Source organism: Botryllus schlosseri, chromosome 4, assembly GCF_051294905.1.
Source record: "Botryllus schlosseri isolate E-star chromosome 4, Bs_hap1, whole genome shotgun sequence".
In the NCBI taxonomy this organism is placed as follows: domain Eukaryota; kingdom Metazoa; phylum Chordata; class Ascidiacea; order Stolidobranchia; family Styelidae; genus Botryllus; species Botryllus schlosseri.
The window spans coordinates 532,023-559,605 of record NC_137239.1 but is presented as its reverse complement, the minus strand read 5'-3'; the positions used below and the strand labels follow the sequence as shown (position 1 = coordinate 559,605).

The 27,583-nt window shown below is 41.2% G+C and overlaps 1 long non-coding RNA gene across 1 annotated transcript; it reads left to right on the top strand.

Annotated features, from left to right (window-relative positions):
- Nucleotides 1-887: 887 nt before the first annotated feature.
- Nucleotides 888-2,772, top strand: LOC145436812 (uncharacterized). The gene is made up of 2 exons (XR_013914416.1): nt 888-1,471; nt 1,516-2,772. It is a non-coding gene; the product is annotated as an uncharacterized LOC145436812 (long non-coding RNA).
- The last annotated feature ends 24,811 nt before the right edge of the window (nt 2,773-27,583 follow it).

The following is a 27,583-nucleotide window of genomic DNA, read 5'->3' as shown; positions in this document are numbered from 1 at the left end:
CTCCCATTTTAAGTTGCTTTCTGGTTTTCAGCTGAATGATATCAAACTCCTCAAAATGATTCTCGCAGATCTCGGCTATATTGTAAATTGCTCCAGCAACTTCGGTTGAAGTTGAGACAGCTGCTAGCTTACGTCTCCAGCGACGTATTGATACGCGGATTATTCTCATAGCTACGACCAGGGATAGCGCAGTTGTTGACCAAGGCGGTTCTATTATTTTTATCTGCGTAAGACGCAAAACGTACAACGGGATATAAGGCAATGCGATGTAGCCTAGTGAACAGAAAGGAAGATGTCAAAACAAATAAGTACAATCTTCTAATGCAGTGGTTCTTAACCTTTTTTTACTCCAGCGCCCCCTTTCAAAAATTATCGTGCTCCAGCGCCCCCCAACCTCATATTGTAAGGAATGTGATAAAGGCAATGAGTAAGAGGGAGGGCCGTAACAGCACTTCGTCAACCCCCTTAAAAACGATTGCCTTGCGCACCCATAGCGTGATAAACTTCTGAGGGCTTCGCCCCCAAGATCCCGGTAGCGTGATTTCGATGGTCAGCAAAGTTTGTGTGGCCTGGTCGCCCTAGGTACCATTTCTATAATGCATGAATGAATTGGTGGTAATTACATATATAAGTCGCTATAAACTTTTTATCCTCTCAGCCCACGTAATCAGATTTACCAGTAGCGCTGAGTGAGCTGTTGTATTGGAAAATAAAGGGCAAGTAAATAATAATTAAACATATTCGGGCGTGTTCGTAGGTACAATTAATTCGTTACCAGGCCGTAACAGCACTTCGTCAGCCCCCCCCCCCAAAAAAACGTTGGTCTTGGGCCCCCCATCAGGTAATAAACCAAACTTCCGGGTGGCTTCACCCCCATACCCCCCTTCGGCTATCCGCTATTTGCTGATACTATAGTCATCTACATTGGGTGTCCATTTACTGAGCCAGCTATTCTCGCCTAGACGCGCGAAGCGCGAAAAATTTCAATAATTAATGATTGAATTGGTCAATATGATCGGAAATAGGCCTTTTGCAGGACTTCGATCACGTGACTAGATACGCATAGCAACCACAAATTGGTTAGCAAGCTACTTTCTCGCGCACCTGCTTCAGTGCTAAATATCGCATAGTGTACTGTTGATTTCTGGTTGTAAACGTTTCGGAAATTTGTTGTAGAAGTCATCAGAGATTCGCCTACGCTAGATGTCAAACATGTACAAAGCATTAATAATGATATCGTCAGAATTACGTAGAAATCCATCGGTAACGTAGTCGTATTACGGTACTCAACTCTGATCATATGTACTTAAATTTATGCATTTGAAGTAAAGCTATTGGTTTATATTCTGGTAAGAGTATTTGTTAGTTCAAGCATTACTACTTGTCTGTTGTGGAGCCTGATTTTGGATGAAAGATATGACTGAAGCAGCCGGGACCCGCAAGGATCAGGATATACTGTCTGCTGGTTTGGGTGCTGGCGTTCTGCTATAAAACAAATGTCGCTGAACACATCAGAAGTATCTTTTGGGAGAACCTGCCATCAAGACTAAGCAAAGCAGTGCACTTTATTGTTGCCTTATACAATGCCGATCTTATTAGCACTACTTCGCAACTGCGATTGAAGTGGATTTGGTAAATCACGCGCGATTTTGATAAATAGTTGATGTCACATATGTGCGCTATTTAGCGAACTAAGGGAAGTAACTATCAAATAACTCTTAAAGCAGCTCAAACGCAGTGACAAGATCGGTCATCCTTTCCCCAGAGGTGGTCATTGTTGGGAACCGAGTAGAAGTAATGCCTTAATTTATACTCCAGTACAAGTAGCACTAATTACTTCAAGGACATGTCCAAAGTACTTCAAGTGGAAGTAGAAATGAATTTGTGAAAAGCAGTCAAGAAATTCGTTACATGAAGTAGATTTGGTTGAGGGTCACTTAGTTTTAGAAACTAATGCCACATGACAACTGTAAACACTGCATGTTGCATCTTCTTGATCAACGCAAAATGGTGATGACACCACAAATTGGTGCAATTTTCAAAAATTAAGTTAGTTACCGTGGTACTGTGGCTATTTTGCCCAGTTGTTATGACAACCTCACGCTTGAATGGGATGCAATCATGCGCCAAAGCCACTTTCTAGTTGACAAAACCCCAAACCTGACAAAAAGTACTACCTAAAAAGTGTCAAGTAGAAGTGGAAGTAGCCTAAACTCATAATGACGATAGTACTCAGGTAGAATAGTACTTCGTTGCTGACCCCCTCCGTGTATTGGTTCAACCAACTCAGAAACATCCTCTTAAAGACGACGAACATTGTTTCTTTTGCATTGACTCCGTAATATTCTGAACCTATGATATTCTTTGATTCATTGAATTTACAAATAAACTTGGAAAGAAGTGCAATTTATTAATTTTTGTGCATTCGATACCCAGAGGATAAGAAATAGTTGAAGAAAAATGTATGTTAACCTTATCAAGTTCAATAGCTGCCGAGACTCTTATGCCTATGTATTATCCTCTACCTCCATAGCCACTTGTCTAGACAGATTCATAGCATCTACGGAAGAGCGCTTGTCTTGCTGTACACAAATGAAATATCATTTTCAAAGCAGCCATCAACATCGGGAAAGAAGTTCAGGACAGTTAGTCAGTGGTCAGATCATCTGCTGACATTTTCTGTTGGCATGAAACCACGCTGCCTTCTACCGCATGACCGAATTTTATGTGGTGATAATAATTGGCTCCAGGCTGAATTCTTGACGAGGGCATCATCAATTTCTTAGTTGCCTATGTTCGGCTCTCTTGGGATAATCCATCAGATCATTAATTCGTATACATGTGGTATAGCCATGTCTTGAAACTCAAGATATTTGCACTGTGCCAAAGAGTGAAGTAATCCAATCCAGGCAATCAATCAAGTAATCCAGGCCTCGGGACAGTTTGTTGCACCCTCAATTGGAGCTGATGATCATTTTTCTTCGGGTAGTGGCACTTGGCAGCATGACAGAATGATCAATAACTTGTAATATAGGTGTAGAGGTCTAAATATTTTGAATTGTTTAACTGAGAAGCCATACAATAGCATAGGATGTTTAATATATATATGGCATGTGGCACATTACATGAATTCCTAACACATCAACGTACTGGTACTGGCAGTCATTGTCTCTAGGCTTAAAAATAGCAGTATCCTATATATATTGCAATCGATATCAATCATCAAAATGCTGCAATGATTACCAACTACCACTACAATACAACTATAGTATAGTATAGGGTTGCCATACGTCCGGAATTTCAATGAAAAATCTGCGTCCGGGAGGAATTTCTAAAATATGCCTAAATGTCCGGAATTTTGACGGCTTGAAGCAGGCTCAAAGGTTTTTCGTAAATCAACGTAAGCAATATTATTTTCAAGCAGATTTATGCAATTCAAAATCGTTCTTCGCGCCGCGCGCGAGGTAATGCAACGTATATTGATATTAGTATGGGCACCAGGCACCATCCTCGCCAAAATGCAATCAAAATAAATATAAAATCCATCACTGACTGATATAAGTCAGATTGTAATAGCAATTATAAGCTATAACGGAATATTCCTAGAGTTGGTTAAGGCCGATCGGATGCTTTAGTCGCAGACAGCGGTTCCAAATCTTGGGGTCGTTCGCCTTTATCTGGAGATCGCGATGATGTTGGACGTAATCAGCTTCCTAGGCCGTGAGTAAGTTTGAGCAAACTGGATTGTTTTAGTAATCAGCTTATCAAGTTTTGAGCTTTGCCACGGAACATTTTCAAGTGGGAAATGAAGTCACGACCATGGAAGGTTGGATATCACCGGATGTGCAACCTGCTGGTGCATTTTATAGTGGCCTAATATATGGAAGAATCAATATTATTGACAGATTTCATACATAAAATTTAACAGCCAAATGCATATAGTAAGTGCCCAACAAGTTACATCGACTACCCTATGGTGGGCCCAAGATCAGTGCTTTTTGGACGGAAAAAATGAGAATCTATTGCAGACCCTAGCAAGTAGCAATCACCAGAGCTCACATTACAGATGGCCCAATTCATGACCTATGTTCCACTCCGTACCTGTATATAGTGTATGGTGTATACCAGTGGTTCTTAACCTTGCCCCCAGCGCCCCCTGGGGGGCGCTGGGGATTTTTAAGGGGAGCGGAAACGCTCAGGGGGCGATATGGGGGGCGCTGGGCTCAGGGGGGCGGTATGGGGGGCGCTGGAAAAAATGGCTTCGCAGTAGATGATGTGGTGATAGGACATATCCTTAATGAGTATTCAGAGCAAATTAACACCGAAAACTTCGTTACATACAGCCTTCAAAATACATACAGGTTTAATTGTCCATGGGCGCCTAAATGACTGACGCCGAATGTCCCTGTCTTGGCAATCTGAACCCCAGAAGACGTATGTCAGTGAAGAAATACCAATCTTTTAGTTTAGTACGATTGGGCGACAGGGATATTCCTGTTGGGCGATATCCCCGTTGAGCGATTCTATATTTTTTGATATTGCAGACAGGGGGTCACGAAATAACATCATGCAACGAAGTCGTACCAACGGGTTCGCCCGCCCGAATATGTTTAATTATTAGTAGCGGGCCCTACAGTTTCCAAGAAACCTCACAATGTTCGCTTTAAGTTTTGATGAGTCTGCGCACACTCCACAACTCACTGCGATGACCCATGGACAACAGTGCGTATCGACTAAAAAAGGTAATAACTTCGGATTTGTTGTGCGCAACGTAGATTTTCTGTGCGCAGAGACCGCAGAGACCAGAGGGAACATTGCACCTCACTCAGCTCTACCGGTAAATGTGTTTACGTGAGCAGAGAGAGGATAAAAATTAATCTCAATTTACATGCAATTCCCGATGATATTGACCAATTCAATCATTAATTAGTGAAATTTTTCGCGCTTCGCGCGACTAGGCGGGAATAGCTGCCTCAGTAAATGGACACCCAATGTAGATACCTAATAGACTTTCAGCAAATAAAGGACAGCCTAATGTGGGTCTGGGAGTGAAGTTCCCCGGAAGCTTGGTTTATCACCCGATGGGAGCCCAGGACCAACGTTTTTTGTTTGGGGGGGGGGCTGACGAAGTGCTGTTACGGCCCTGGTAACGAGTAATTGTACCTGCGGGCACGCCCGAATATGTTTAATTATTAATTACGTGCCCTTTATCTTCCTATACAACAGCTCACTCAGTTTATCGCGACTTATATATGTAATTATCACCTATTCATTCATGCATTATAGAAAATTTTGGTACCTAGGGCGACCAGGCCACACAAACTTTGCTGACCATCGAAATCACGATAGGGGGTTCGTGGGGGCGAAGCCCTCAGAAGTTCGGTTTATCACGCTATGGGTGCGCAAGGCAATAGTTTTTAGGGGGTTGACGAAGTGCTGTTACGGCCCTTCCTCTTACTCATTGTCTTTATTACATTCCTTACATTATGAAGTTGGAGGGGGGGCGCTGGAGCACGATAATTTTTGAAAGGGGGCGCTGGAGGAAAAAAGGTTAAGAACCACTGGTGTATACGGTCGATGGGCAATGCTTTGCTAGTGTGACGTCATATTGACGGTCAATGTGTTACACCTCATTTTAAAATCCGCTAGTGGGCGCTAATGAGTGTCCGGAATTTGCTTCACGAAAATATGGTAACCCTAGTATAAGTATAGTATACTACCCACACCTAACTTAATGCTGCAATAAATATCACGCAGTCAATGTCCTGCAATGTCGAATTTTGTGTCATAAAATCATAGTTGACTACCAAATAACGGCTACAATGTCGATCATTTTGACGCAAGGAATTTACATAGTTCATGAATCAAAGATATCCAACATATTTGAATCCTTGAGCATTTCCATGACACTTGCGTTTTATATAAAACGTTTACAGCCCGAAAACGATAATATACTGTATCCGAAATACGGCTATACGTTAACGACGGATTTCTGCGTAATTCTAACGATATCATTCTATATGCTTTGTACAGGAATGACATCTAGCATAGGTAAATCTCTGATGACTTCTACAACAAATTTCCGAAACGTTTACAACCAGAAATCAATGGGTGCCTTTATTTTGTACATGCAAGCTAATGAAAAGCTAATGCAGCTAATTAAGCTAATGAAAAGCTAATTAGGCTAATGAAAAGCTAATGAAAAGCTAATGAAGCTAATGAAAAGCTAATTCAGCTAATGAAAAGCTAATTAAGCTAATGAAAAGCTAATGAAAAGCTAATTAAGCTAATGAAAAGCTAATTAAGCTAATGAAAAAGTAAGCTAATGAAAAGTAAGCTAATGAAAAGCTAATTAAGCTAATGAAAAGCTAATGAAAAGCTAATTAAACTAATGAAAAGCTAATTAAGCTAATGAAAAAGTAAGCTAATGAAAAGTAAGCTAATGAAAAGCTAATGAAGCTAATGGAAAGCTAATGAAAAAGTAAGCTAATGAAAAGTAAGCTAATGAAAAGCTAATGAAGCTAATGGAAAGCTAATGAAAAAGTAAGCTAATGAAAAGTACGCTAATGAAAAGCTAATGAAGCTAAAAGCTAGTGACTCTAATAACTATATGCTGTAGCACGGGGGCCTTTCGACCCGCCTGGCGGGAGCAGACCTTGTAACGTGGCCCTGGCCCATGCATTTCAAAGGGGAGTTTGGACTTTGAAAATTTTCGAGCTCGCCTATACTTTAACGTGGGCGATATAACTGCCGCAACTTTGCCGCGCGTCGCCTACCTTAAAACACGCGGCCCTATGGCAAACCGGCTATACTTGCTCGGATCGGTCCCAGATTTCGTGTGAGCCTAGTCATGAGGGGTGTTTGGTCGAGAAATTTTTTAAAAAATTTTCCGAAAATTTTTTCGGACTTCAATTTTTTTTCAATTTCGTTGCCATGTTAAAGGACAGGGAAGTTGGAGTTGGTCGTTTTTTCGATAAAAAAAAACTAAATTTTTTTCTCGATCCCCACTTTTCTGGTATCGTTCGACGCAGCGGACGCAGTACACGTAGAACACGCCGGTACCCTCGGCGTGGCTTTAGGAGGTCGCAGAAATATTTCAGATTTTTATCCTCGTTCTGTGATCAGGAGCTCGAATCGACTAGTCGCTTAGCTTTACGACGCACAGGAGCCGAGATACGACGTTTCGTGTTATAGCTCGGCTCCTGTGATGCCCAGCCCCAAGCTCGACCCCTCGTTGGAAGTGCCGCAACGAGACGAAGCCGAAAGTTTTGGAAAATTAAAAAAAAAATTCTTGGCCGATGCAGACTGAAAATGATGACACCGACGACGAGGCTAGCGTAAGCAACGATTCTGCACCTGTCGAAAACAGCATCGTTTTTCATGGCTTTGCACAACTTCATAATAAAGTGTTTGAAGTTGAGGATCATTTGTTGTGTCCTGCCTTACAAGATCAAGCAGGAGATGCTTATGATAACCTCAAAAGCACATTTAATTGCATTCAGCGAAAACTGAGACAGGTGACATTGGAAGTCAAGCAACAAAGAATGCAAAATATGCATTAAATGACTTTGCACGATATGTTCAAGCAGTGTTTTCCTGACATTCAGTTATGGTGCTTGCTGTTGAAATAGCTGAACCCAGAAATTGTGAAGAATTTTTGCGTACTTATCTGGGATGCGAACTTAAACGGGTGCGTACTTGAGCGGTAGATTACTGTACTGCGTCCGCTGCGTCGAACGATACCAGAAAAGTGAGAATCGAGAAAAAAAATTAAAATTTTTTTTTAATCGAAAAAACGACCAACTCCAACTTCCCTATCCTTTAACAATTAACATGGCAACGAAATTGATAAAAAAAATTGAAGTCCGAAAAAAAATTCTCGGCAAAACACCCCCCACGACTAGGCTCACACGAAATCTGGGACCGATCCGAGCAAGAATAGCCGGTTTGCCATAGGGTCAAGTGTTTTGGGGTAGGCGACACGCGGCAAAGTTGCGGCAGTTATGTCGCCCACGTTAAAGTATAGGCGAGCTCGAAAATTTTCAAAGTCCAAACTCCCCTTTTAAATGCATGGGCCACGTTAAAAGGTCTGCTCCCGCCAGGCGGGTCGAAAGGCCCCCGTGCTACAGCATAGTTATTAGAGTCATTAGCTTTTAGCTTCATTAGCTTTTCATTAGCGTACTTTTCATTAGCTTACTTTTTCATTAGCTTTCCATTAGCTTCATTAGCTTTTCATTAGCTTACTTTTCATTAGCTTACTTTTTCATTAGCTTAATTAGCTTTTCATTAGCTTAATTAGCTTTTCATTAGCTTAATTAGCTTTTCATTAGCTTAATTAGCTTTTCATTAGCTGAATTAGCTTTTCATTAGCTTAGTTAGCTTTTCATTAGCTTACTTTTCAATAGCTTACTTTTTCATTAGCTTAATTAGCTTTTCATTAGCTTAATTAGCTTTTCATTAGCTTTTCATTAGCTTAATTAGCTTTTCATTAGCTTAATTAGCTTTTCATTAGCTTAATTAGCTGCATTAGCTTTTCATTAGCTTGCATGTACAAAATAAAGGCACCCAAATCAATAGTACACTATGCGATATTTAGCACTGAAGCAGGTGCGCGAGAAAGTAGCTTACTAACCAATTTGTTGTTGCTATGCGTATCTAGTCACGTGATCGAAGTCCTGCAAAAGGCCTATTGCATGTATATTGATATCAATTTTTATCCTCGCTCTGCTCACGTAAACAGATTTACCGGTAGCGCTGAGTGATGTGTGATTGAAAAAGTAGGACCCCTCAATAGTAATTATACATCTTCGGGCGTATACCCGTTGGCAGGAACGAAACGGCACTTCGTCGGGCCCCCCGAAAAAAACGGCGCTTCTTCGATAATCGATATACGCCCCAGATCGAAACAATGTTTCCCATGAACACGATCAAATTTTATAAACGTCAAAATAAATTGTTTTATTCATGATATTAGGGTTGGATGCGGGTTAGGGTAAAAGTTGGGGTAGGGGTATCCCAAGATTAGGTTTTGGGGAGGGGGTATTAAGGTAGGACGAGAAGAGGATATTGGGGTTGGGGGTAGGGGGGATATTAGGGTTGGGGGAGGGTTGATGTGGGTTAGGGTATTCCAAGATTAGTGTTGGGGAAGGGGGATATCAGGGTTGGAGGTGTGTTAGGGTCAAAGTTGGGGTTAGAGCATCCCAAGATTAGGGTTGGGGGATATTATAGTCTCTCTCTAACCCCTCTAACCCTCATATCCCTTCCCTAACCCTAATATCCCCCTCTCCTCCAACCCTAATATCGCCCTTTCCAAACCCTAATATCCATCATTCCTCGGACCCCAATATCCGCCCTCTCCAACTCCAATATCCCCCTCTCCTGCAACCCTAAAATCCTCCCTCCCCAGCATTAATATCCCCCTCTCCTCCAACCATAATATCCCCCTTCCACAAGACCACAACAAAGGCAAAAAACAATTTATTTTGACGTTTATAAAATTTATTGTGTTCATGTGAAACATTTCTTGGTTTCATGGGGAACACTGTTTCGATCTGGGGCGTATATCGAAGAAGCGCCAAAAAAACTTGGGTCTTGGGCTCCCATAGGGTGATAAACCGACCGCCCACCCACCCCCATCACGTTGTTCGCTTTTGCCACGAAATCAGTTGTACTGTTCAGCGAGCCAGTGCGAAGCGCGAAAATTTTCGATAATTCATTATAAAATCGGTCAATAAGATCGGGCATTGCATATATATTGCTATCAATTTCTTGTCCTCTCTGCTCACGTTACCAGATTTACCGGTAGAGCTGAGTGAGGAGCCATGTACCCTCTAAGCTGCGCACGTGCGCAGTGCTGACACGGTCTCTGTGCTCAGAAAATCTACGATGGGCACAACAAATCCGACGTCATGGCCTTTTTTTAGTCGTTACGCACTGTTGTCCAAGGGTCTGCGCAGTGAGTTGTTGAGTGTGCGCAGACTCGGTAAAACGTAGAGCGAACATTGTGAGGTGTCATGGAAACTGTAGGGCCCGTAACTAATAATTAGACATATTCGGGCGGGCGGACCCGTTGGTATGACTTCGTTTCATGATGTTATTTCGTGACCTCCTGTCTGCTATATCAAAAAAATGTAGAATCTCCCAACAGGGATATCGCCCAACAGGGATATCTAGTTTTATATATCCCTGTCGCCCAATCTTACTAGACTAAAAAACGCACTCGATTTCAAATTGGCATTTTTTCACTGGCATATAATTTTTTCCTGCCGGACGGAATTCGCCTTCTGAGGTTCAGATTGCCAAGACAGGAACATTCGGTGCCAGTCATTTAGGCGCCCATGGACAATTAAACCTGTATGTCTTTTGAAGGCTATATATAACGAAGTTTTCGGTGTTAATTTTCTCTGAATACTCATTAAGGATATGTCCTACCACCACATCATCTACTGCGAAGCCATTTTTCTCCAGCGCCCCCTGAGCGTTTCCTCCCCCTTCAAAATCGCCAGCACCCCTTGGGGGCACTGGAAGCAAGGTTAAGAACCACTGTCCTAATGTAACATCCACCTCGGCCTAATGCCCGACGAAACAGTGTACGATATTGATCTTTCGGAAGTGATAATTTTAAATTTGCTCTTTTTCATTCGCTTTCCGTGGCTAGGCTATCCGTTTTCTCATCGTTTGCGTATGCACAGAAAATAGTTTGGGTAGTTCTGTACCGATATCATCGACTGTCAACGGCCACTCAATTATTACCGCATAGAGCCTTATCAATTATGGCACTGTCTACGAGTTTACGGGATTCGAACATATAGTCGGCCGTGGAGAAATTATCGCTGAATATGGCATTACGGGGAATGGGAGACATTCACAAACCACTTGAGGCGCCAATAGCTCGTCCTGTCGTCGTAGTAGGTAGTACACATAAACAAAACCGGGCCACTCACAGAGATGCCACTCCTGGGTTTTCCACCCAGATCTGGGTTTTTCGAGCATGACCTGGGTTTCTGGGTTTTTGTGCTTGAAATCTGTTTTTTTTCAACATCATGTTTGTCAGGTCAATTTTACGGCGCAAAATTGATTATTAGATTAGTAAGATCTTTTAATGTCGACGGATTCCACTGTGATTGAAACGGCAGAGTCCAAAGAGACCCATTTACTATTAAAATGAGAGGTCTTGGCGTTATGCGATAGAGCAGTGCTCTTCAACCTTTTTCGACGTGGTACACCCTTTTAACGTTTGCTCAAAACTCGTATACACCCCTGTTCATTAGGGGTCTTCAAAAATGACTTTTTTTCTCAAATCGTACTGGCTACTTGATAAAATTGTTAGGTTACCTAACTTTAACCTACACACCAAATTTGGTTCAATTCCAACCAGTAGCCGCATTGCTACGGGAGAAGAAAGTTTCCATTTATTATATAAAAATAAATAACGCAAAATTTGAAATTTTTCTGCTCACCCCATGAAAGTATTAAGTTGTCTATAAAAACGATGTTCTTCAAATTTGGTTCAATTCCAACCAGTAGAAGCCGAGTTATTGCCGTCAATAAATTTGGATATGAATAAAATAGTATTTGGTCACAGAGTCTATTCGCAGCCAGTTAGGTCGCCCGCCACGCAAATTGGAATTTAGTTCGTGTCAGCCCAAAAACAGCATGGCATTGCGAACGATGATGAACCTAAATGTAACAGTATTGGGGAGAGAGTAGGTAAAGCTACTGCTGCAGAATCGGTAATTCAGATCAGCGATGATAGCAGGTGCATCAGCCTACTGCCTATCAGGCCTGCGTCACACCACACACAATCGATAGTAGCACATGGGTTGCTAGAGATGTCAGTAACCTCAGATCGTATGCCGCTATACACAGTATATTGTCGCTAATTTGCATCACTAATACCAAAATACTACATTGCAAATGTTGGTCGAAATATTGGACATGAAATCGGCATTTTAAAACAAAAGTGTTTCGATTTCAACATGGGAGCTGTTTCGACCCTGGCTGGCTACGTCACTTCATTTATGTGCATTGCGGTATTTATTAACGTCGGGTAGGAAGTACCGATTCAAGGAGTTTGAGCTATCGCGGCGGTTTCATCAAAAATCACTAAAAGACAAATGACTAGCCGAACACATGTTGTTAACTGCATACTTTCTGACACCAAATGGAACCATTGGTCTATTGCCGACGGCTAAATGAACAGGAGAAATATTTTCTTATGACATCACAATCATGCGGTGTACAGTATTACACTTGAGATAACATCGTACCATATTGCTCATTAACCTGTGCGTCAACCTGTACTTACCCATAAACTTGCCTTTGTGATAGCTAGCCATCGGCTCATTTTAATTCGGATCTGATACACCCCTGTACAGTAGGGCTCTTCAAAATGACTTTTTTTCTCAAATCGTACTGGCTACTTGATAAAATTGTTAGGTTACCTAATTTAAGCCTACACACACAATTTGGTTCAATTCCAGCCAGTAACCGCTTTGCTACAGGAGAAGAAAGTTTCTATTTATTATATAAAAATACATAATAAAAAATTTGAAAATTTTCTGTTCACCCCATGAAAGTGTTAAGCTGTCTATAGAAACGATGCTCACCAAATTTGGTTCAATTCCAACCAGTGGAAGCGGAGTTATTGCCGTCGAAAAATTTGGATTTGAATAAAATAGTATTTACGGTGACCGATTCTTTGTTTATTTATTATAGTTATGCTCACCGTAAATACTATTTTGTTCGAATCCAAATTTTTCGACGGCAATAACTCCGCATCCACTGGTTGGAATTGAACCAAATTTGGCGAGAATCGTATTTGGTTGTAATAAGGTAAGCATCGGCTTACTGGACGCTGGCCGGTGCGAAACCCTAGCGCAGGGGTGGGCAAACTTTTGAGCTCGCGGGCCGCATTCAACATCTGAATCCATTCGCGGGCCGCACCAAAACGCAATATTGGTATTTGATCATATAGGAAGGACATGGCTCTTATATATATGCTTATTTAAAACAAACCAAACATTGCTTTGATGGTATCGTACACGCGTCAGAAACAGTTGGCGAGATTGTATAATCTGGTCGACCTCAATAACCAATGTGTCAAAACTATAGTAATGAAAGTCGGTTGTCCCGATTCTTAGAACAGGATTGAAATTTAAATCTATGAGCAGCGAACTGTTCATAGATTTACTAATTCAACTTTTGGTTTAGTTCCAGGACACATAATGCTGACAGCATCATAACCATGTTAGCATCAATCACGCTTCTACTATGGGTAGATAAAATATAAATACCCTAATTCCACGCATACCGAGAACGAATCGAATAGTTTGATGGCATCAAAGATTACGACTGTGGATGAGAGATTTTTGAATATGAAATTCATACTGAATACAAAGCAATAACTGTGGATTAGATGTAAATCGCGCTGTGCGCGAAAAAAATTTCATTTGAGCTCAGCTTCGCGGCCCCCTTCAGATGCTTTCACGCCCCAAAGGTTGGGGGGAGGGAGGCGAGCCCCCAGTTTGAGAATCACTGCCTTAGAATCTTCATGTTGAAATATACTAATAAAAAGTTGCATTAATTCGATTTTTAGTAAGCATTTTATAAATATTTTTAATAAGTTTCTTTAGACTCTCGCGGGCCGCACAAAACGGTGTTGTGGGCCGCATGCGGCCCGCGGGCCGTAGTTTGCCCACATCTGCCCTAGCGGTACAATCGATACTTCCAATCACTTGCACACCCAGGAGAAGTATGGCCGTCAGGCCTTCATACTCCGAACCGGGATCTGAAACCGCTTGACGGGGCAGTATCCCAGGCACAAGTATGGTGGCGGCGGGACACGTGGCCGCAGACGCCCCCAGCTTAAGCCTACTTGTGCCAGCCGTTTGCACCTAAAAAGTGAAGAAACTTGAAGGTAAAGCGAAAACGGAAGCAACAAACCCTGATGGGTGCTTCTGAGTCCTATGACTCTTAAGTGCCCTATTACGGGCGCTTGTGGCGATAGCGACTGGTGTAGTGCCAATACCGCTGTCACAAGCGTCACGGGGGGGAGGTTTACTGCGGTTCCTCCCGGTTACCCCTAAAGAAAAAAAATGAGAATCGTTTCTATAGACAGCCTAACACTTTCATGGGGTGAACACAAAATTTTCAAATTTTTCATTATTTATTTTTATATAATAATTAGAAACTTTCTTCTCCTGTAGCAAAGCGGTTACTGGCTGGAATTGAACCAAATTTTGTGTGTAGGCTTAAATTAGGTAACCTAACAATTTTATCAAGTAGCCAGTACGATTTGAGAAAAAAAAAGTCATTTTTGAAGAGCCCTACTGTACACCCCATCCGAGTGGTACACCCTTCGAAAATTCTGGTACACCCTAGGGCAGGGGTGGGCAAACTTTTGGGCTCGCGGGCCGCATTCAACATCTAAACCTATTCGCGGGCCGCACTATCCTAAATTGAGATTATCAGGCAAAAGGCAATATTGTTATTTAATCATATACTAGTGGTTCCTAAACTGAAGCCCTCCTTTATGATAGTGAAAAACGAGAGAATTATCAAATATGAAATATGGACATTGGACAATAGACCGAGCAAGAACTATGAACTGGAGGCAAATCGCGCGAAGCGCGAAAAATTTCTCAGTTTACTGCGGCTTTGCGCCTCCTTTCAGATGCTTCCACCCCCCGCCCCCAGTTTGAGAACCACTGTCATATAGTGACCGAAGAAATATGGAGATAACATATAAGTGGATCGTCCTCATAACCAGTTTGTAAAGAAAAATATTGCTGGACCGAGCATTCAACATCTAAATCCATTCGCCTGCCGCACTATATAAAATTGGGATTATAAACCAAAACGCAATATTGGTATTTGATTATATAGTGAGGATGTGCAAGTTATATATATTTTTATTTAAAACAAACCAACCATTAATTTGAGAATATGGTACACGCATCAGAAACTCTGGCGAGATTTCATAAGGTGCTGGTCAACCTCAATATAACCTATCTTTTTAAAAACTAGGGATGAAAAGTCGTTAATCTCGATTCTTAGAACAGGATGTAGATTTGAATCTGTGTGCAGTGATCTGCTTGTAGATTTGCTGATTCTACTTTTGGTTCAACTCCAGGTCACACAATGCTGACAGCGTCATAACCATGTTAGCTTCAAATATGATATATAGAGATTTTATAGATATAAATACTTCTGCACATATAGAGAACGAATCTACCTACGACACGAACGAATCGGATTTTACAAGTAGGCTACAGCACGAAAAGTAATACACTTGCTGGAGTAACCAATGTAAAATTACACTCGTGATCTCATAGTCATTCCCATTTTGACTTTTTTTAATGTCTAGCAATTGAAACCTTTTAAAATGCGTGGACCTTTAGGTCGGGCTATCGCACCAGCAATGAAATAAGAATATACTAGTAAGGATATAACTTATAATTATCATGGTGAAATATAATGAGAAACAGTCCCTTCGAGTCCCTCCAAAAATTAGATCTTTACTGCGCATTTTCTCAATATTTTAAATATAATTCATGAGCCTTTGGCGGGCCGCACAAAATGGTGTCGCGGGCCGCATGCGGCCCGCGGGCCGTAGTTTGCCCACCCCTGCCCTAGGGTGTACGACAACCCCGGTTGAAGAGCACTGCGATAGAGCATTCATTGAATACTGACTACTAGGTCGCAGAAGGTCACGTTCACAGAGCAACTCTGATTTAGGACTTGAATGCTACCGGTAGCGCTGCAACAAATTCGTTGTGTGTCAGTAAATAGTATATGTAACTGCTGTAAAGTATGCAATTTATGCACATGGAAAGACCAATTGTTGATCTAACTAATTTACCGTGTTGACATCAGAGTATATTCACTTTCAACAGGGACACTCGAAGAGAGACATTTTCGGCAACCGAGCAAGTTATTCAGAGTGTAGTGTGAGGGGTTTGTTAAATGCAAATGTACTCTTAATCTCATGATTTGGCAGTTTCTTTTTCGACTAAACATCCCAGATAAAAGTGTTTGTCCCTGGATTAATGAATCGAAAGCTATTTTCAATCTATCTGGTCAGCTCGCAGTCACTGATAGAACTACCCTACAATCATCCTCACGATACATGGGGATTAGCATTGTTACTAACATTATGATTATATAATACAGTACCGAATACCTGGTAGCAATGTGTCGAGAAGAAAACATCATGTTTCGATAGATTTGCTCATTTAACTGAGCAGCATGCATATTATAGTTTGGAAATGAACCGTTGGGATTTCAATATCAAGGGCTAAAACTTCTTCTATGTCCGTATAACTGTCATTAATGACTCTCAGTCACTGTTTTACAGCTATATCATATAAATTTGAGAGAAATAGAGGATCTGGGTTTTCTGGTTTTTTTCAACGCCCCAATCTGGGTTTTTCCAAAATATCTCAGTGGCATCTCTGCCCCACTCATATAGCTTAATTGGTCGTCGTTGTTCATTAGAAACCAGGTCAGCGACTGCCTGTTGGATTCGGATAACAGAAATAATCTCTTGTATGTATGGCATATAAACATATTTACGCCTTTGAGTTCAGTGCAATTTATGAATTACTAGGTTACTTCACGTACCGGTATTTCATTTCAAGAAAGTGACGTTTGAATATTAGCTGAGGCTGAGTGACATATGTTTCATTTTATAGATTGTATTATCATCTATCCACGTTATAAAATGCCACGATATTGCTGTGTACCTGGTTGCAAGAGTCGGAGAGGTGGCCATTTATTTCCTACGTCACCTGCGAAGCTGAGGAAATGGAGAGTAGCAGTTGAGAGATCTGACCCAAAAACGAAACTGCTTTGGACGCCTGATTTGAGTAAAGAGATTGTTTGCTATGGTCATTTTCTTCCGAGTGATTATGAGCCGAAAATGAAATTTAAAAAACTGAAAAAGGAGGCAGTGCCTAGTGTCTTTGAACATGGTAAAAAAAACACCACTAAAAACTGCCAGGAAGACAAACAATTCAAACCCATTTAAACCAGAGCCTACTGAAATAATTTATCTCGGAACACATAGCGACCAGAAATTGACAACAGACTCGGAACATGTAGGCATTCAGTGCCAACCGGGTGCTTCGATTCCAACTTTCAGTTTACAAAATATCAAGGATGACAAGAAAGCAGTACAGTACTTCACTGGGTTTGATGACATCGAACAGTTTCTGCTTTTTAAGGACGTTGTAATGTATGATATGCATCGATTGGAGTCAGGGCCGTAACTGCCGCACCCCAAACCCCCCAATGGGGGGGGGGGGCGAGCTCGAGAGGGGGCCCCGAATTTTTTGGTGAATTAGCATAAATTTATAGGGTATTTTTTTAAACTTTATGCAACTTATTCAAAAATTTTTCGCGCTGGGCTTGATTTCAAGTTGCCAAATGTTATATGATTATTGGGTACTCTTCCCCCAAGACAAAATACGCAAGATTTATAGAAATGGGCATATCGGCGTTGGCCATTACCGCGCCATGACTCACCAAGACATATACAGTATTAGGCCATGTATCACGCGACTCCAAGAAGCGTGCCAGAACGATCGGCAGCGAGAAACCTTGGCCGAAAAGGACTGCCCTTATGGTGACCGAAAACTTCGTTATATATACGAAATACATATAGGTTTATTTATTCATAGGCGCCTAAATGTTCCTGTCTTGGTAGTCTGAACCTCACAAGACATATACCACCCCGCAGGGAAAAATTAGATGCCAGTGAATAAATACCATTTTGAAATCGTGTGATCTATTAGTTTAGTACGTTTGGGCGATCCTATACTTTTTGATATAGCAGACAGGAGGTCACGAAGTAACATCATGTAACGAAGTCATACCAAATAACGAGTCCACCCGTCAGAAGATGTTTAATTATTATTTACGGGCTCTACAGTTTCAAAGACACCTCACTCAGCTCTGCCGGTAAATCTGATTACGTGAGTAGAGAGGACAAGAAATTGATAGCAATATATATGCAATTCCCGATCTTATTGACCGATTTTATCATGAATTATCAACAATTTTCGCGCTTGGCGCTGGCTAACTGAACAATACAGTACAACTGTAATTTCGTGGCAAAAGCGAACAACGTGATTGGAAGGGGGGGTCGGTTTATCACCCTATGGAAGCCCTAAACTCAAGTTTTTTGGAGCCTGACGAAGTGCCGTTTCGTTCCTGCCAACGGGTGTACACCCGAAGATGTACAATTATTATTGAGGGGTCCTACTTTTTCAAGCACACCTTACTTAGCTCTGCCGGTAAATTAGATTACGGAAGCAGAGAGAAGTAGTATATAGGGTCGCTCAACCGGTGGCAGGGGCTCTTATGGCGGGGTGGCATGGTGCCGAGAAACCGGGGGTGGCATGGTGACCCTTATGTCTTATGGCGGGGGTGGCATGGTGCCATTGTGTCTTATGGCTGCGGTGGCATGGTTACCTTTTCGGGTATAGGCTGCGGCGGCATGGTGCCGTGAAACTCGTGGTGGCATGGTGACCCTTATAACTATAGGCTGCGGTCGCATGGTGCCACTGTGTCTTATGGGTGCGGCGACATGGTTACCTTTTCGGGTATAGACGGCGGCGGCATGCTAACGTGAAAACTCGTGGTGACATGCTAATGTTTTTTTGGTATATGTGCGGCGACATGCTAACGACGATAAATGTGCCTGTCGTGTATTCTTACGGGATCTGTGATGAGTCGCCATGTGTTCTTATGGGTGCGGTCGTGATGCGCACTTTCAACCATCTCTCGCGTGGTGTTGAATAGTCACCAACAATAACCGCACAAACGGAAACGTGGCTTGTTGTGAGGATTAAGCAGTGCGACCTATATTTCGAATGACCTGCGCGCTGAATTGTTTCACAGCCAACCGCGGTGGTCGTGACTCGCCTTTTTTACTATAGGTGGTGACGGTGATTCGCCTGTCGTGTATTCTTACGGGGTCTGTGGTGACTCGCCATGTGTTCTTATGGACGCGGTCGCATGCGGCTATTGCGTCTTATGGCGGGGGTGGTGAGCGGCTATTGATGCTAACACGAAACCCGGGGTGGCGAGCGGCACTTATTTCTTATGGCGGCGGGTCTTATTTCTTATGGGTGCGGTCGTGATTCGTACTTTCGGTATAGACTGCGGGCGGCATGTCGTACTTTCAGCAAAAAAGGTGTGAAATAGTTTGCCAAGTCTAGGAATCACTTGCAAGGTAATATTTTGGTATTTATTTTACCACAGAGCCGGCGTAGACGACGATTCGAATATCAACAATAACAACGCTCACGAATTAACACTTCAAATAACTGTGAAATAGTTTGCAAAACCCCGCGATCGCTGACAAGATAATGTCTCGGTCATAACCATCTTTCACGACTTGGTGTCATAACCATACCGATCGCTCACGCGGTGAAATTTTAGTAATCAGTTTGTCACAGAACTTGATATCGCTGGTAAGATTTAACAAGTAACGAATAACAGACCGCGGTAACTTGAATAGCGACAAATTGTCACTTATTTCCGCTCTAACCCTAATCCTTTGTGAAGTGAACGCTTATTCAAAAGGGTGTGATATAATTTTAAAATCCAACGACCACTCACCGGATAATGCTTCAGACATATAGCAATCCCTCATACCCGCTCACAAGGTAATATTTCGGTAATAAGTTTGTCACAGAGCCGTCGCAGACGGTGATTCGAAAACCAACAATTTGTCACTCGCCCGCGATCGCTATATGTTTCACGCCTCCAGAATAGTGGCTGACTTTAGTTGCGTGATAAGATCCATGAAAATATTCAATCAATGTGTTAGTTTATCAACTTGAAATGAAACTCACTACACAAATCAAGTCGATTCGTATCTGAATGTTTTAAATCGGTACAACTCTAATCCTTTGACAAATCCCTTAACGCGTTTTTGTTGAATCGAACGTAACCCGAATATTACTGACGCCGACTTTCAGCCGCGTCGGATTATTCGCACATTCCGCGCTGCTGTTTTCACGTCTATAGAATCAATACCAACTATAACTCTACAAGAATCAAGAATCACAAGTATGTGCATTATACAGTTATTGTCTTTATCAACTTGAAATCAATCCCTTAACAAAAACACACATCTTATCACTTGTCAACTCTATCATGAAAATCCTCGAACCCGTATTATTAAGAATGTTATAGTACGGCGTCGGAAATCCACTCGCGAGATGTACTAAAGGTAAATCCAAATAATCCAGAATGAAATATTTGGACTTGACATTGTGTGAATTGAAATAGGTTTGAAAAACATGACTACCAACTTTCAACCCAGTCATAGTTAGAGATTATACGCATATTGATTTGAAACAAGTAATGAAACCTTACAACTCTATTCACAGTTTTCCGTTTGTCAAATAGAGTTTCAGTAATTACTATCGCGATATTTTAATGTGTTACTACACACAATCAAGTCAATCAATGAAATCGCACCTGTTGTAAATATTTCACACTTGGGCAACCGCTTGCTCATAACACGATCGAGTTGCAATGCGATGAGTTGAATCGGAATATTTCAACCTACTTTGTCATATCGCGATTTGAAGTAGGATTGCCAGACAGGTTGGGTAAACTTTCACTCCACTACGTTTCAGATTAATTTATTCACACGATCACCATCTCGCTGTCCTCACACTTACACAATCGCGTACTGTTCCCACTCACAACTTCGGTACGACATTTCAACTTGTCACAATAACTGATTATTCACATGTTGATTTGAAACAAAAGAAGCCTTGACCAACTTATCTGGGTATTTTTTTTATCACAATTGAGTTAATGGAAATAGTATTACACCTCGAAATTTTAACATCTTACCATACTCAAAAGAGTCAATCATGAAAACCTTGTCAAGTAAATCCGTTTGTAACTCGGCCAACCAACTATACAGAAAGAAGAAGACAAGATTACGCGACTACATACAATCGCTACAATCTAAAACCCATAACAAGTTCGGTTGTAGTCATATACCACCAAATCATCTTTGTTCAACTGTAAAAGTCGTTACTATGCTGTAAGATAAAGTAATTACTACTCGGTAAATTTTATAAACCAAAGTAAATACTACTCGGTGTGTGGTTTGAGATTAACATATTGCATTTGAGTATACGAAATTTGAATGTCCGAACACGTAGTTGAGAATTCTTACGATCAAACGCGGGTGTTATATTGAAAATTTTCACGAATTGACACATTGATTTTGACATATGAGATTTTGTAATAGTCGATCATGACTTGGTTATTAAATTATGACATTATTAGATCAGGGTTGTGTAGAAGGTTATCACGACACCAACAAACTTTTCAGAAACATTGTTATTAACATATCGATTTGTGAAACTAGATTAACATATCTGAAATGTTTTGATTGGGAAGATTAAGCCGTGTTCGTAAAAACCACACAGCGTATTGTGGATATCAGGAAATATTTTACAAATGTAATTGTCTCCAGTAACCAAGACTAAAGATGAAACAACAATTTCCTTTGTTGAACAATAACCGGTACAATACTTTATCGTCGTAATCTGCGGTGGGAATTGAAACACGTTCACACATTATCCGCCGTCAAGATATCACACTAGACGAATTGTCATACCGCCGCCTGATTAATGCTTAATCCGTTCGAACCATTTCACGCACTTTGATCATTACAAAAGTAAATTGTGACATGTTTGTTAGATGCATCCAATTCAACTAGAATTGTCTAGTGCCCAACACTCGTAATATCAAAAGAGTACTTGCTACACTGTTATTTGCTACGTGTTATGCATTGTTGTTCATTTGTAGTATTGAATGAAATTGTTCTTGAACCCTCAAATAATAATTCCCGACATGAAACCAAGCCGCTGAAAGTCGTTACCATCACGAAGATACAATGTGTACGATGTTTGTCAAATGTGTCCTACCTGGCCAACAGAAAACAATTTTCACTAGCTTGGTAATGAAACCGAAGTCTCCATTCGATATATTGTTTGCGTCAAATACTTAACAACGAACACATTTGCGTGGTTGAGCTTTGCATCATCAGACTGTCATCTGTACATCAAGAATACATCCGACTTGTAACTGGATCGTTTACCTAACCGAGTTGTATGCACAGTTTGATATTTTTGTCATTTAGTGATTGCTGAACATACCACTTCGAAATACTGCGTTGATCTTAATTTCCATCATCGTGATAAGTGAAGTACATTTGTTTTGAATTCATAACAATAGGCTTTTCTACGACATGATAAATTATTGACAAGTTCTGCTTAGAAGATTGGTTGCATATCACGAAAAATAATATACCACACATATTATTACTGTTACTCCATTCATCGGTATTTTTTCCGTTGTCGATTTTCAAACGAGTAAAATTTATTACTTGAGTTGCTCTGCTTAATGTAAATGTAAACTCGCTCGTCTTTCAACAACAAACAATGTTAAAATAGTATGCAATCAAACACAACAAGTTTACGATACTAATTATTATCCCACATAACCCATTTCCTACCGAAGACATATGAAATATATTCATGTTACACGAAAATATTCGCTCATGCTACAAACCTGTACAATGATTGGTGGTGCTTTCAAACTGTTTCGATACCTCAAGAACTTTATTGTCTGAACGGTTGTTCATGTATCGTAATAATCAAGTAGTTCAACATAGAACTAGTATTAACAGAAACACCAGAGTTGTTTACACAAAAGTTTGTATGTGTACAGTATACGAATACCATTTGTAAGTCCAGCACAATTGTGGTATCCATACGAGTTCAGTTAACACAATTTACGACACCGAGGTCGCGTCATCTTTCGTAAGACAACAAACCAAGGCTTCAGGATATGTCCATGTCATAGCAATAAATCAGCTACTCCAACAACAGAGTGCATATGTTTCTAGTTACGGCGCTTACATCTTACACACAAATCAATCTACTTTGCTAACGAAAAGTGGTGAGTCATCATATGGTTGTCCTCACAACTAAAACATACTATCATACAAAATGGTCGTTATAGTCACCAGCGGTACATCGTACAAGTAACAAGTCTCGAGAATCCAGTTATTCAAAAAACGTGAAAGTATTTCTACACCAAGTCGTTATGTTGACGAAAGCGTATATTGTAATATCATGATCGATTTACATTCGTTGGTCACAAAATGTCACTACTCTAAATAATTATTTTTCACTCAAACACAAACGCATACTTGTCACCATTCGTTTTCATCAAGCACGAGTTCAAGAAACTTACTTACTACGATATGAATTTTTATTTTTATGTTGTGTAAATAGGTAATAATTAATTCAAGTAACACTATATCAACATCATCGAGTTGTGCTAATAGATTTACATGTGGTCTTGTGGTTTTCGTCGGGACATACAGCACGAACTAACTGTAGACTCCTCTCTGTTGTACAGCTACTCGGTAATCGAAATGCATTAACATGTAAACAACGATCTTGTTTCGTCACACCAAAAATATGTTCACTGTCGCGATACTCCGCACAAGACGTGCATAGCCTTTTCACACTCGTAATAGTATACCAACGTCAAGCGATAACGTTTAACAACACCAACGACACTAAACCCACGACGTTTACCTATGTAAAATTACCACTTTCACTTGTCAGTCCATCGTTTACCTGACTAAACATATTATTTTCCTTTGGAGATCTGACGTTTACCCAGAGTAAGAAACCATTTTCACTTGTAAATATTTTTTTTTCCTCGGCTAACAAACCTTTTTTCACTTGTAAATATATTTTTCCTCGGCTAACAAACCTTTTTTCACTTGGAAATATATTTTTTCTCTGGGTAACAAACCTTTTTCACTTGGAAATATATTTTTTCTCTAGGTAACAAACCTTTTTCCCCGGGTAACAAACCTTTTTCCCTGAGCAACAAACCATTTTCACTTGGTGGTCCGTCGTTTACCCGAGTAAAAATATCGTTTTCTTTTGGAGATCCGGTGTTTACCCAGTGTAACAATACATTTTCACTTGGAAAAATACTTTTACCTAGAGTAACTAATCATTTTCTCCTGGGTAACAATCCCTTTTCGTCTGGAAACTATCATTTACCTGAGTACCAATACAGTTTTCACTTGGAAATCTACCTTCTCCTTGGGTAACAATATCATTTTCGTTTTGAAAACTGACAACCACACCGGACAATTCGATATTTTTGTATATTGTTACAACGGACAGCGACAAAATATACACCAACAACGACCCCGATACATTTGTCTAATCAAATATTCACTTGCTCTGATGCATCCCATCAAAATCATTGGTTACTCACATGTAATGCACTGTACATCGATGTGAATGTTTTGGAAAATTGGACAATAGACTTCGATAGTTCTGTGATGTCCGGGTTCGTGCTTTGGGTTTTCCAGAGTCAAAATGTCTGAATAAAACACCTCCTCGACGATGGTTGGTATGTGGATAACGGTGTTCGGAAAACGGTTGGATTTATGTCGCCCATCGCGATAACAATTCCAGGTCGAGTTTTCCCCCCTGCATGTTTACTATATTGTGTCTTTATTGGTCAATGTATGTCTCGACATTCAGTTTGAAATCGGAAACCCTGATAAAGTATGTAACCGGATCCGGATATCAACTCTGAATCGATAAACCAATGAACAATATTCAAAGTAAACATGGTACACCCTGTGTTTCCACGAAAAATACCATCCAGACATACGTCGCGCTTGTTTGCCCACACCAGTATACACGCAAATGGAGGTGTGTGACATTGCATGCAATGTGTTGGTATACAAACATCGATCCACAGACATTATCATAGCCGGTAGTTTTGATGTAGATCGAATGTCATCACACCCGATAACAATGTCATACCAATAAGCCGCATTGCACTGACTCTGAGTCAATCTGAAGCAGGACATACAGACTCACAAACATGGAGCCGTAACATGGGTTATTCGCACGACAGTGAAAGTGAACTGTACAGTACATACCAATATTGTGATCACAGTCAAATATGCGAACCGTACACAATCATATACCCTGGTTTTTGTTGAATATGTACGAAACCAATAAATCGATACATTTCTTTTCCTTGGACATCAATAATACAATCGCCATTCAAATGCATCGCTCGAATGTGAGGTTCGTCTGGTGTAAAATCCATATCAAATAACACCAAAGTGTGCCTTCCGTGTTTTATAATTTCCACCGACGCTTCTTGTCTGTGTCGTAACACATCCCAGGCCAAAATACTGTGGCCTGCGCCCTCTGTGACATGGCAGCAGTCCCTTGGTGTGCCGAGTGTAAGATTTCACAGATAACCCCTCGCAGCGGCGGGGGAACGACAATCCGGTCATATGACAACATCGTCTACGATCGAAAGGTCGTCGCGGTACCGCCAATATGATTGTAGTTGAAAAAGCAGTTTGTCCGATTTGTCTGGGAATCCTGATATGATGTGATTTTGTAACTCACTGAGAACAGGATCGTATGCAGTACTGCGCTTTACATCGTCCCAGGAGACCACTTCAATGGCATTCAATGATGCTCGGGAGGCGGCCACGATGCTGATTTCAATCAGATTGGTGTCCTCATGAGAAGCCACGATACTGTCGCAGTGATCCAATGGCATGTCATCCACTGGAGTCGAGGAAGCAGGGTGCCTGGAGAACGCATCAGATGCAGGAATGAGTTTGCCAGGAACATGGACGACACGGAAGCGCCATGACAATGTGCGCTGCTTCAGACGAAAAATCCTTGTGTTAGTAATTTCATCAAGGGAGCGGTCCCCAAAGATTTTTACCAAAGGTTTGTGGTCAGTGCAGATGATAAGATCGTCACATCCGAGGGTGAAGAACTTCGTATCTTCCAATGCCCATGCGATTCCAAGCGCCTCGCCCTCTATAGAACAATAACGTTGTTCGGCGGATCGGAGGAACCTTGAGCCAGCGAGAGTGATTTTCCACCCATGGACGCAACAGACAGGGGTCAAGGAAACGCATTTGCAGTACTTCTGTCGCAGCCAGTAGCCAATGCCGGACTTTGACCAGTCCGGGGTCAGGCACGTTCTTCTAGTGGGGTCAAAGATACGTACTCCATCTTTGATTGCGTTGATGAGCTCGAGCTTGGAGTTCGCGAATGCATCATCAAGTTCGGAACTCCAGCAAAATGGAGTTTTCACGCTTAGTAACGGTTTGAATGGTGCCATAATGGTAGAAAGCCGGCCATAATGAGGAACCTGGTTGACCAGCCCAAACCATGCACGTATATCTGCTATTTTTGTTGGCCGTGGGAAGCACTGGTTTTTGGTTGTATTAAGTTTGATCATGTGCATCTTTGCATTTATTCATAGGTTAAATACCGTAATAAATGATCAAACTGAAATACAAAAGAACAGTTGCATCGATTAGCCTAATCCCTATTGCTCCAACAACTCACAAGACGTGGGTGCCAATTAGGGTTGTTCAGAATTGACCGACTTTCAAAAAGTCTAGGTTTTCAGTCCGTTTCCCATGCCTTATACCTTAAAAACAAATTCTGGCAACTTTTTTTTGTAATTCATCCCCTGCATCCGTGTGCACATTGAGCTGGAAGAATAGCAGCTGAAAATAGGGGATTCCCCTAAAATCTGAATGTCACGATTTTACCTAGCCTAGTTAAAGTGACATTTAGGCAGCTGTTGCGGTTTGGAGTGCTACAAAACCCCACTATATATGGCATTCCTAGTTCAGGATATCATTTCCATGTCCCACACTGCCTTGGAACTGCTCAAAACTACCTAAAACTGATAGTCATTTTGTTGGATCACATATCCTACACCCCTCAAACCTACCCGGCACTGTTCATCAATTTCCTGGATCCCCATGTGCAAGAATACAACTGTAAATGTAACATCCACTCACAGCCACATAATAAACATCACAGGAAACGAAAAAATAAGGCAAAGAAAGAGATCAACTTGGCAAAATATTACATAAATCAGGTGGATGAAATGGTTGCATTCGAGAAATATGCATATCTGTTCCGGTGATCTTCCACAGCTAGTAGGAGGCTCGCTCGCTGTTTTTTGTCATTCGTTAGGAACGCAGCATAGTCGGTATTCAATTTTACCATACGCTCTGCTGCATCATTAACTACTTCAACAGTATTCACAAATTCGTGAGCAGTCACGAAATCCGGATCAGTATGCCATTCTGAAACTGGAAGACTCAACCAATCATGTTCCACATGTATAGCATCAAATAGAAACCACGATTCTGGCCCAATCAAATCGACCAAACTCATTGACTCAGAGACAGAGTCAGAGATCAGACTGAGAGGTATACCTCTGCGAAATTTTTCAGGGATTAGCATTTTCAGCAATTTAGCAGCCATCGCTTCCTTCAGGTTGTCAGGAACCTTTGGATTAGCCGAGAACATGGTAAATACCACCATTTCCTCAGTTAGATACCAATGATGTTTTCGCAATTTCTTGTATGCCACATCAGCAACAGTGAGATCGCATAATGAAAAGTTTTTCATGTCATGAAGGAATTTGAGATCATTCC